This window comes from Leptonychotes weddellii, chromosome 1 (assembly GCF_054177405.1).
Source record: "Leptonychotes weddellii isolate Sample4059 chromosome 1, ASM5417740v2, whole genome shotgun sequence".
NCBI lineage: Eukaryota > Metazoa > Chordata > Mammalia > Carnivora > Phocidae > Leptonychotes > Leptonychotes weddellii.
The window spans coordinates 24,413,381-24,425,229 of record NC_138369.1 but is presented as its reverse complement, the minus strand read 5'-3'; positions in this window follow the sequence as shown (position 1 = coordinate 24,425,229).

The window sequence follows — 11,849 nt, the reverse complement described above, 5'->3', positions numbered from 1 at the left end:
CTGAGCTAGGCAGAATAACAGCAACCAATATTTACGAGTAATTGAGTGTATTATCTATTTAATCTTCTCAACAAAGACAGGAGGACTAATGCGAGGACACTGTAATGGACATCTATCACTACAATAACACTGTGTAAAAACTACCTTAAATCTCAGTGCCTCACAGTACCAAGCATTTAATCTTGTTTTGCTCATGAATCTACCGTTGACTATGATTCTACTGTGCTTCTGTAGCATCAGCTGACCTTTTTACAATCTATGTGTTGAGTCCAGATTTTCTCCTCATTTCTCTCATCTCCCCCCCATTTGAACCAGCAGGTAGCTGTAGAATGTTGCTCTCATAATGGATAACAAGGATGTAAGAGGCAAGACAACCCATGCAAGCACATCTGTGGCCTCCTTTAACATTTCCTTGACCAAAGCAGGTATGTCAACGACCAAGTCTGATGTCACCAAGGCAGAGAAGTATGTTTTATTCAAAATGGGAGAGAAATGTAAAATTATGCACATAATTATAATCACAGGAGATTGAAGAGTTGGAACCAATAATTTAACCTGCCATAGATACTTTTGAAGAATGGATGAATAAGTGGAAAATTTCAAAAGTTCCATATAGAGACCAAAGCCATTATTTCTTTGTTAGCATTGTGTCTGAAATCCTATAGGGCTAAAAGCCCCATAAAAGATCTTAATTTGAGAGGTAGTTAATTTGAGAGGTTCAGTTAGGGCCTGAAAAAGATCCAAACATTTGAAAGAACAGCCCTAGTTATACACAAATTATAGTGTACTGGAGAAGAAAATAAGGCATTTGCATAAGTAATTCCATGGCAAGATATAAGATGGTGAGTGTCCTTCAAAGACCAATTGCAAATAAAAAGGTAGAGGGATTTACTATGTAATAATTCTCAGTTTGATCTTGGTTTGATCTTAAGTTCTTTAGTAATGAAAACAGTAGAAGAAATTGCCTAACAGCTAAATTGGGAAAATTTTTTATTTTCCAGAAATGCTACAGATATACTTTTTTATTACGCATATTTTAAGAGGAGACTTATAGGAGTTCTGTTTTTAAGAAAAACAGATTAATGTGTTTCTTAAGCCTTCTGTCTTTCAACAAATTCAACAGTCTCGAGTGTCAAAAGGAAAAAATATGTTACTATGAAGGATCATATCAATAATAATGTAAAACAATGAGACCCATTCTTGAGAAATTTAAAAATCCTTTTAGTCTTTAACTGAATTATGAACTGTGAAGTTAGAGAAACAAACAATAATAATTTTCCAGAAATAATTCATTTTGGGTCACTGCTAGAAATTAGAGAAATTCGTTCACCTTTGGATGTAGGAAACCATTGCTAATTGTCAGACTTGATGTGAAAAACAGTTATAGTAGCTTGAGAAAAAAATTTTTTAACAATAATCTCAATTTTTATTGCATTGTTTTGACCTAATTATCTGAAAGATCACTTTAATGGTGAAAAAAAATCTATTGAGGCTAAACTTGAGTACATTTTCACATAGCTTATTTCAGAAATTGAGACAGATTTTTTTAATAGAACATTATTTTACCTTTAATGATATAGATGTTTGAATTAATTTTTCCAGACAACTTGCTAAGATTTTTATAGCCTATGTGAGAGTAATAGAGAATGAAATTGGTAAGCAATGGTACCAGGAAAGTCATTATAATGCAAAAGAATTTCACCACAGGGGGAAAATTTGGGGTATAGCTGAGATGAATGGTTTTCACATCAGTTTGATATATTCTAATGTGTTAACAAGGATGCAGAAATAACCTAAATGAATGGAGACAATGATATAACAATTTAGGTTCTTGATTACTATGTTATCAGAGAATTGTGAGATACTTTGATAAGATCCATGTTTAAGTTCAAAGTTCACATATGTTTACTGGATTATTCTTTCGGGTGGAAATTCTTTTTTTTTTTTTTTTAGATTTTATTTATTTATTTGAGAGAGACAATGAGATAGAGAGAGCATGAGGGGGGGAGGGTCAGAGGGAGAAGCAGACTCCCTGCTGAGCAGGGAGCCCGATGTGGGACTCGATCCCAGGACTCCAGGATCATGACCTGAGCTGAAGGCAGTCGCTTAACCAACTGAGCCACCCAGGTGCCCCGGGTGGAAATTCTTAAAAATGAATCTTTTGTGGTCACATAGGAAGAGCACAAAATTCAGTCTTCCAAGATATGGTTCTGAGTTCTAACTTTGCCATTTATTAATGAGTTACTCAACTTCTCTGAGGTTTACTTTTCTCCTCCATAAAATGGGGATATAGATGTCAATTGCAACATCTGTGATAAGTGCAAAGTGAAATAATTTTATAATATAACATAATAAATATAATTATATGTGGCACAGTATGTAAATATAAAGTAGTTTATACTGCATAATTATATATACTATCATATATGAATATAATACAATTGTTTCACACATATAGTCAAGAAATTATGGTTGCTATTAATATAAGTATTTTCCATCAGAGAGATGACCCTTTAAAAAATATTTTACTTTTTTAAAATACACAGATTGCCATATATATATATATTTTTTAATTTTCTTTTTAAGTAATCTCTACACCCAATGTGGGGCTTGGACTCACAACCCAGAGATCAAGAGTTGCATGCTGTTCCAACTGAGCCAGCCAGGTGCCCCTGCCATATATTTTTGAGTCAATTAAACATGCAGATATCCTGTGTAATAATCAACTGCCATGATTAGAAGGGCCTACAGAGGTGTAAGTGTGAGATAACAGTCAATATCATAAGTTCAAATAGAGAAGAGGGTAATACATCTATGAAATAATCAGTATATTTGTCATCTATTGCTGCATAACAAATTATCCCAAAATGTATCAACTTAAAACAACCAACATTTATTATCTCCCAGTGTCTGTGGGTTGGAGATTAGCGAGCAGCTTTACTGGGTGGCTCTGGCTCAGGATCTCTCTTGACATTTTAATGAAGACATCGGCCAGGGCAGCAGTCATTTGAAAGCTTGACTGTGGCTGGAAGATTCACTTCCAGGATGGTTCATTTACATGGTTGTTGGCAGAAATCCTTCCTTGTCATTTGGACCTCTCCAAAGGGCTGTTTGAGTGTTTTTATGACATGGCAGCTGGGCTCCCCTAGAGAAAGTGATCCAGAGAGAGCAAGATGGAAGCTGCATTGACTTTCATGCCTTAATCTTGAAAGTCACACACAAACACTTCTGCGTATCTCGCTTGTTGGAAGTCAGTCACTAAATCCAGCTCACACTCTAAGGAGGAATATCAAAACATTGTGGACATATTTTAAAAGTGTAACAGTCTATGGAAAGTTTGATGCTTTATGTTTGCTCTTTTAGTTTACTGTTACTTTGTCATGTGACTAATAAGTGAAGTGATATTTAGGATTTAGAGGGCAATGAGTGTTTAGTAGAACTGATAAGAGTTACTTGTAGCAGGAAAGTAGGATGGTAAGGGCTAGAGTTTCAATTTGGAAAAACAACTAAGTCTTCATTCTCTAAGACTAGAGAATCAATAAGTTATTTATTCACTTACAAATATTTAATAAATAAAATTTAATGAGACAAGATGTTCCTTTATTGTTGACCTAAAAATAAAACTAAAACAGTGAAGTGAGGGCAAGTGAAGCCCCAAAGGGAAAAAAAAAAGGCTTAGACCATCACATCCAGGAGAAAGATTTGAGATTATCTGTCACACATAGGGTGGCTTGGCAAAATTGTCTTTGAGAGATCTCTAAGGTAGGAAAAAAGATCTATGGTTTAAATGTCTCAAAGAGATATAAATCAAATATTGATTAACTGTGCTAATGGAGGGTGTTTGGATTATTTCCACTGTTTTTTCATTTGGTCCTGGATATTATGATTTAGAGAATTCACAGTTCTTTTCCTGTTTGACACATGTTCTGGGATCATTATTATTGCCCTCCCTGGCTGGTTATGTGTTAATTAAGGGGATTGGAGTGGAGGTTGGTGGGTGCAATGTAACACAAAGGGAAGCCAGTCTGTCCTTACTATTTACTTCAGATTTGCACTTGTCTCATTTGTTTTCCATCAGCTGGGATTGGTGGAGAAGGGTAGTGGTGATATATGTAGGATCTAAGTTGCAAATTTTTTTGACACCTAGAAACAACATTCCATAATCATATTGAGAAATAAACACTAAGGAAAAATCTAGAAAGGAAAAAATAGACATTCTAAAGAAAAAAGTTTACATTGTATGACTTTGAAAAGGCATGTAATTTCAAACTTTTTCTTCTCAGTTTGACTTGAGTGTGAAACGTAAGGGAGAGAGTGAGTGCATGAGAGAACAAGTAAAAATAGAAGATTGCCATTCTGGATCAATTGAGATTCAGTTTTTGAAATGAAAAAAATATATATGTTAGGACGTTATAATAAAATGCTAGGGGAGAAACAAGTGGACTAAGATTGCTAAGAGGGAAAATGTAGACTCCATCCTACACTGGTAGGACTGACCTGGGTCTATTGACTATTCCGACACTGCCTTCATCTGCAAGCAGGGGATCCCTGCCTGGGACTTTGATAATGGGTCTCTTAGCCACAAATTCAGTGCATAAAGGCATCCAGTGGGAGGTAAGATCTATTTTTGTGGTGCTAAAGCATTTGCATTAGTGCGCCCTAATTGTGTTTGCAGTAAAATTGAAGACTATTACCAGAGTGGGAAATCAGCTGAACGATCATAAATAATTGGCCCAATGAGTGGCAGAGCTGCCCAGTCAACATCGTTTTTGTAGTCACTGGTGTTTAGGCAATGCCCACTGGGTGCCTGGCATAAATGAAACAAAGGCCACGATTCCTAGGGAATTACCAGGCCTGATTTCCTCTGGGCTCCACAGTGCTTTGCTCTGGGAGCTCCTAATCCTTTTGTGCTCCCGCTACTTGCAAAAATAACCTTCCCCATTCCTGGTCCGCTCTGAGCTTACTGCTTTCCTCATCTGAGAAGAGTAATCCCCCCTGCCAGCTAAATCTCAGGGTGTGGGGCTGGTTCTGCCTCCAGGCAGTAGGAATGAGAGGAATTTGAGGTCATTGCTGGGGTGTCACCGTCTTTACGCTTTGACCCTGAGTCTCTGTCGGGGCATCTGAACCACGGCATGGTACTATCTTTAGCTTTGGGATGCCGGAGAGACTTCCTTTCAAACCAGAGCCTCAAACCCAGCAGTCGTCCTCTATGTCCCTCTTTCCTTCATGCCCCATATCCAAATTGGCAGTGGGTCTTGTTGCCCCGACCTTCCAGATTCCAAATCTGGCTCTTTCTCTCCATCGCCAGGGTTATTCTCCTCTATATTGCCTGGGCTACTGGAATAACCTCTGCTTTCACTCTTACCCTCTTACATAATGGCCAGAATGATCTTTAAGAAACCAGACAAATTATCTATTATCTATCTATCTATCATCTATCATCTATCTATCTATCTATCTATCTATCTATCTATCTATCATCTATCTATCTATCATCTATCATCTATCTATAGGTTTCATTACTCTTCTTGCTTTAAAAACACTGAATAAAATCCAGGCTCATTATGTTGGCCTAAAGTTCTTTTGGGCAGACTCTTGACTCCTGTCTACAGCATCTCCACGACCTCGTCTCAAGTGTTTATTGCTGTACCGCGAACAAGCCAAGTCCATTCCACCTCAGACCTTTATTCAGCCAATCTCCTCTGCCTAGAATGCTCTCTTCTCAGCTTGTATGGCTGGTCCACACCACCACTGAAGTCTCTGTTGACATCACCTCCTCAGAAAGCCCTTTTTATTTTTTCCTCTTTTTTAAAAATTTAAATTCCGTTAATTAACGTATACTGTATTATTGGTTTCAGAGGTAGAATTTAGTGATTCATCAGTCTTGTATAATACCCAGTGCTCATTACATCACGTGCCCTCTAATGCCCATCACCCAGTTACCCCATCCCCCATCCTCCTCCCCTCCAAAAGCCCTCAGTTTGTTTCCTATGATTAAGAGTCTCTTATGGTTTGTCTCCCTCTCTGATTTCACCTTGTTTTACTTTTTCCTCTCTTCCCCTATGATCCTGTTTTGTTTCTTAAATTCCACGAATGAGATCATATAATTGTCTTTCTCTGATTGACTTATTTCGCTTAGCATAATACCCTCTAGTTCCATCCACATCATTGCAAATGGCAAGAATTCAATTTTTTGATGGCTGAGTAATGTTCCATTATATATATATATATACACACCACATCTTCTTTATCCATTCATCTGTCGATGGACATCTGCACTCTTTCCATAGTTCGGCTATTGTGGACATTGCTGCTATAAACATTGGGGTGAAGGTGCCCCTTTGGATCACTACATTTGTATCTTTGTGGTAAATATCTGGTAGTGCAATTGCTCGGTTGTATGGTAGCTCTATTTTCAACTTTCTGAGGAACCTCCATTCTGTTTTCCAGAATGGCTGCACCAGCTTGCATTCCCAAGAAAGCCCTTTAAAAACAAAACAAAACAAAACAAACAACCCTCCCAAACCATGTTATCTAAATAACATTTACATACTGTGCCGTTATTCTGCTTTCATTTCTTCAGTGTTTCATCACTACCCAAGGGTGTATGATATGCAGGTTTCTCCCACTACCTGAAAGTGGAGCGTTCCTATGAAACCTTTCATAAACCTCAATGGTGTAAAGTGGTGAAGCAATTACCATTAACTTCTATGGAAAATTTTTGGGGTGTTCCCAGGCCCCCAAAATAGCCTCTCTTAGGCTTTTCTAATACCTTAAGATACATCTTGCTAATGGATACACAGAGTAAATGGAGATAAAGGACAGATGCTCACAGACACAGTTCCAAGCTCTGGTGGCTTGACCTGAGATGCTGAGTGTAGTTCTTGGGGAAGGAGCTTGGTGGGTCACTTGCTGCAAGGGTGTGCACTGTTTGTAGAGCAGCTCTCTTGTTCTTCCTGCAACAGAAATGCTGAACACTAGTTTTGCTTTTCATCTTTTTTTCATTAAAGTGAAAATCCCCTCTTCAGATTTCTTTTGGTTGATGAGAACAGGTACTAGAGTAGGTCTTTAGTAAGGGCGAGGTGGCGTAATGTGAACTTCTGCAAAGTGGGGAATACCTGTGTTTGTTTATTGTCTGTCTCCCCAGCTAGAATGTAATGACCACGAAGGCAGGGATTTGCTTTTGTTCCGATGTATCCCTGCCACCTAGAATGGAGCTTCAAATATTTTTTGGGGACACCCAAAAAATATCTATTGAAAATATGAATAAACAAATAATTACTATGATAAAGTTGCCATATCAATCACAGGCTGCATGTGTCAGGTTTTATTTCCCCAAAATGACCACTACAGTCTTTCACCCCATATGATCTTTGTATGCTGTGACTTTGACACTCTTCCTTTGAGGGGTTGGGTTTATGCTCCCCCTTCCAGAAATCTGGGCAGGTTTGCAACTGCTATGGAAGTGACCCTATTTGGCCTTTGAAACTAGCTCATAAAATGGTGATGAAGCTTCCACCTAGTTTTCATTGGGTCACTCTATCTTAGAACCTCAGCATGGTACAGTTAGGAGGCTCAAACAACCATACGGAGAAGACAGAGCTAGGTGTTCTGGTTAACAACCTCAACTGAGGTCCAGCTGGTAACTGGCATCAAGTATCAGCCGTGTGGGTCAAGAAGCTTTAGAGTTAGCTCCAGCCCTCAGTCACTGAGTCACCTTCAACTTTTGAATCTTCCCAAATGAGGCCCCTGACATTGTGGGACAGAGACAGGCCATCCTGACTGGGCCATTTCTGAGTTCCTGCGACACAGAAATCATGAAAGATGATTAATTGTTGTTTTATGTCACTATGTTTTTGGTTTATTACAAAAAAATACGCAGCCAGAAAAACAAATGAACAAATAACTACCCAACCTCTTTCCACTTTTCCTTTGAGGTTAAGATGGCAGACATTGGAAGAACCATCCGGGACTCAGAGATAGAAGCTACCACTTGATTATGGCAAAATGAGATAAAAAGAGCTGGGTCCCTGACACCACAGAGCTGTCATATCAGTTCTGAGTGGAGAGAAGTGTAATTCTGCCTTTGTTATGTTTCCGTCTTTGTTATTCACTGCAGCAGCTAGAGCCTACATCCTGTCTCATGCAAGAAGCACCACCACCACCATTTTGTTAAGTGCTTACTGTGTGATGGGCACAGTGCTGTCCCTATGTTATCTCATTTGATCATCGTTACAACTGTATGGAGCTGGCTAGTTTCATTATTCCCCTTTCGCTGAAGAGTCAACGGATCTCGGAGAAGTTCAGTACCTAGCCAGGGTTTTAGAGCTAAACAGAGCAGACATTGTATTTAAAGGCAAATCAAAGGAGCTTCAGAGCCTGAGCTCTTTTATTTTATTCTTCGGCCTCACCTGAATTAAGCTCAAGCTTTCTCTCGGAGAAGTGGGGAGTAAGCCCGTAAAGAGAAGAGGCAAAGGAATGAACTGTCTGCACTAGTCACTTTGGCAGGGAAAGGACAGTGTATATGCATTATTTTTTTCTTGGCCATGGTTGTACATGTGAATAACCATGCCTTCTTCCAACCAGAACAACAAAATATGTGAATATACAAGTAATCTGCTTCAGTATAAATATCTCTGCCTTTCTTTACCACACCATTGGTGTTTTGCATATATGCAAATGTGGAATACATAGATAGATAGCTACACATGAGTGCATACATGTACATTCCTGCATACCTCCTCTCGCAGTGTTGGCCATTGCGTCTTGCGATGCTGTAACTCAGTAGCTGCTTATAATCCAAAATCTAAAAATAAATCAATAAAACCCTCTTATAATGCTTGTTTTAGGTGAGGAAGCACAAAGGAATAGTGTGAACTCTTTGAAAAAGGAAGCCCAAAGAATTCTATTCATGCCTGGGAGATATTACACATAACACTGTCTGTTGTTGGGAGAGAGCCACATAATCTCAGTCCTCACAACAGTCCTAAGGGTAAGAACTACTATCCGAGTACAGATTAGGGAGCAGAGGCATAGAAAGGTCAGATGTTTTTCTAAACGTCACACAGGTATCAGTGCTGTTTGCTTGCAACAGAATGAGGAGGAATACGCTGTTATTTGCTTTTCAGTATGAATGAATTTGTTCTATCAATTCATATTTTATGTATTGATTTGCAAGAGGAAAACATTGGAGATGATATCTTAATTACAGCAAGATACAAGGTCAAGGATGTTCTTGCCATTTCTTTTTAAAGGTGGTAAAAACTGCCTATGATTTAGTTAAGTGAAATCTACATGGTAATGCTAACTATCTTCCAATGTTTGAAAGTTGCAAATTATATCGAAGTAGTACAAGGAATATCAAAGTGAATTATGAAATGATGTAAAATAAAGAAAAACCAGTCGTGCTCTGGAAGGGAAATTCTTATTTGCTGTCCCTAATTAAGAAGTCTTTGAAGCAAGAGCTAAGAGAGTTGGGTGGTTGAGGGGATGTCAAATGGAACTCAACTCTGTAATAAATGAAAAAAGTTTCAAGATCCCGGGCCTCCTCAGATGAGCAGAGGATTCACTCCTTGGCTTGCTTGCCTCTTTCTTCTCAGTTTTTGTGGTTCTATCCAGAGACATAAATGTTTCATGTGAACTTTTGTTTACATTTGGCAAGAAAACAAGATTTTCATTCCTTACTTTTCAATAAGGGGGTCGTGGAATAGCACCCCCAGACTTTTTCTTGTCATTCTCACCAGGCATACAATGTATTCCAGAGATTCACAAGTTCCTTCTATTTTTCACTGAGCCCCGGGTTGAAAAGAATATGAGCTGGCTTTATAAAACCTGGGATGTGTGTGTGTGTGTGTGTGTGTGTGTATTTGGGATTATCTCAGTAATGGACTAAATAGATACCAGATACCATTGTCTGTATGCTCAGTTTAAATGGACTGATTTTCTTTATTACATCTTCTTTATCTTCGCTCCGGCTGCTATAACAAAGTACCATAAACAGGGTGGCTTATAAATAACAGAAATTTATATCACACATTTCTGGAGGTTAGAAGTCTAAGACCAGGGGCCAACATGGTTGGGTTCTAGTGAGGCTTTCTTCTGGGTTGCAGACTGCCAACTTCTTGTATCCCCCCAGGCAGAAAGAGAGGGCTAGAGAGGTCTCAGGAGTCCCTTATATGAGGGCACTCATTGCATTCATGAAGGCTCCACCCTCATGACCTAATTACCTCCCAGTGGCTCCACTTCTGAATAACATTGGGAGTTCGGATTTCAACATATAAATTTTGGGGGGACACAAACATTTAGTCCATTGCATTCTGTTTCTCGTTGGTTCTAATATGTGTCCAGGCATTAATGGGACCAATTGTTTATAGAACAATAAAGAACAGTTATGGACCCGGTGCAAAAGATAGAATTTTCTTGAACTGACTATTGCATCACGTATAATTTGTGAAATATCCTATAAAAATTTGAATTTCACTAACTCTGGGCTTTAAATCAAGGTCAGCTGTAGTCCAAAGTAAAAAGGAAAAGCTGGCCGAAAATTGCTGGCTCCAAATTACCTAAAGTACTGAAATGATTTTGGAGAAAAATATCTTGCTAAACCTTTCTATAGTTAAAAAATTTTAGGCCCACAATTTCCAAAGTTTGTTCTATAAGAGGAAATCAGTTGCAGGTTTAGAACTCTACAATTTGGAGTCATTTGGGATTTATGGGCTTCTAAAGCACATAAGGTTGTTAAAGTACACTTACAAGCAATACACATCCTTAAAGAAGTACCAAGCACTAAAGTCATTCACCACATTTTTTCTCAAACAAATCCTTATCTTGAATGTTTATATCTCATAACCTTTTAGTAGGTCCCCACCAGGAGGTGTCCCAACTACGTTGCCGGCTTTTCCAGTCTCCTTTCTACCTTTCTAGCTTGCAGTATGTTTATTGAACATAGACGATGTACTACATGCACCAAGAGGCTTTAAATATTAAGACATGACTCCTGTCCTCAAGGAATATTCATCTCTTTAGATGACCAAATTAATCAACTCTGGTTATATTAGTTTTCTGTTGTTTTGTAGCAAATTACTTCAAAATTTAGCAGCTTAATATAATAAGCATTTATTATTTCACAGTTTTTGTGGGTAGGAGTCCAGGCACAGCTTAGTGGGGTGGTTTGGCTCAGAGTGCCTCATGAGGTTACAGTCAAGTGCTAGCTCAGGCTGCAGTCATCTGAAGGCTTGACTGGGGCTGGAGGATCTGCCTGTAAGCTCTCTTGTGTGGCCATCGTCAGACCTCAGTTCCTTGTTGGCTATTAGCTGGATGCCTCAGTTTCTCAACATGTGGACCTCTACATAGGCTGTCTGAGTGCCCTCACAACATGGTAGCTGGCTTCTTCCAGAGTGCTCATCTCTGATGTTGGTGCACCATCATTTCTGCAGTGTTATACATGAGGTAGATTCCTGACCAACCTATACGTGAGGAACGATGTATACTCAAGGCTGTGGGTAGCAAGAGGTAAGGATTATTGGGGACCATCTAAGAGGCTAGCTACCAAAGAGGTTTTTCTAAATATGTTTTCTCATGAATAGTAACCATTGTTATCACCCACTTTCTTAGTGTAAAAACTTTGGACTCATTATCTAGATGCTCTCTCTTATTTACTAATACTATCTTATTGATCCCATCAATTACTGAGTTATAAAACATACTATCTTAATATCCTTTGCATCTTTCATCCTTATTGTTATTGCTTTAGTTCTGGACCTTAGCATCCATTGCAAGGGCATTTTCAATGATTGTCTCTTATTTTATTTCTCTTTTAAGTAGGTTGAGTTGTATGGAATTGTCATTTT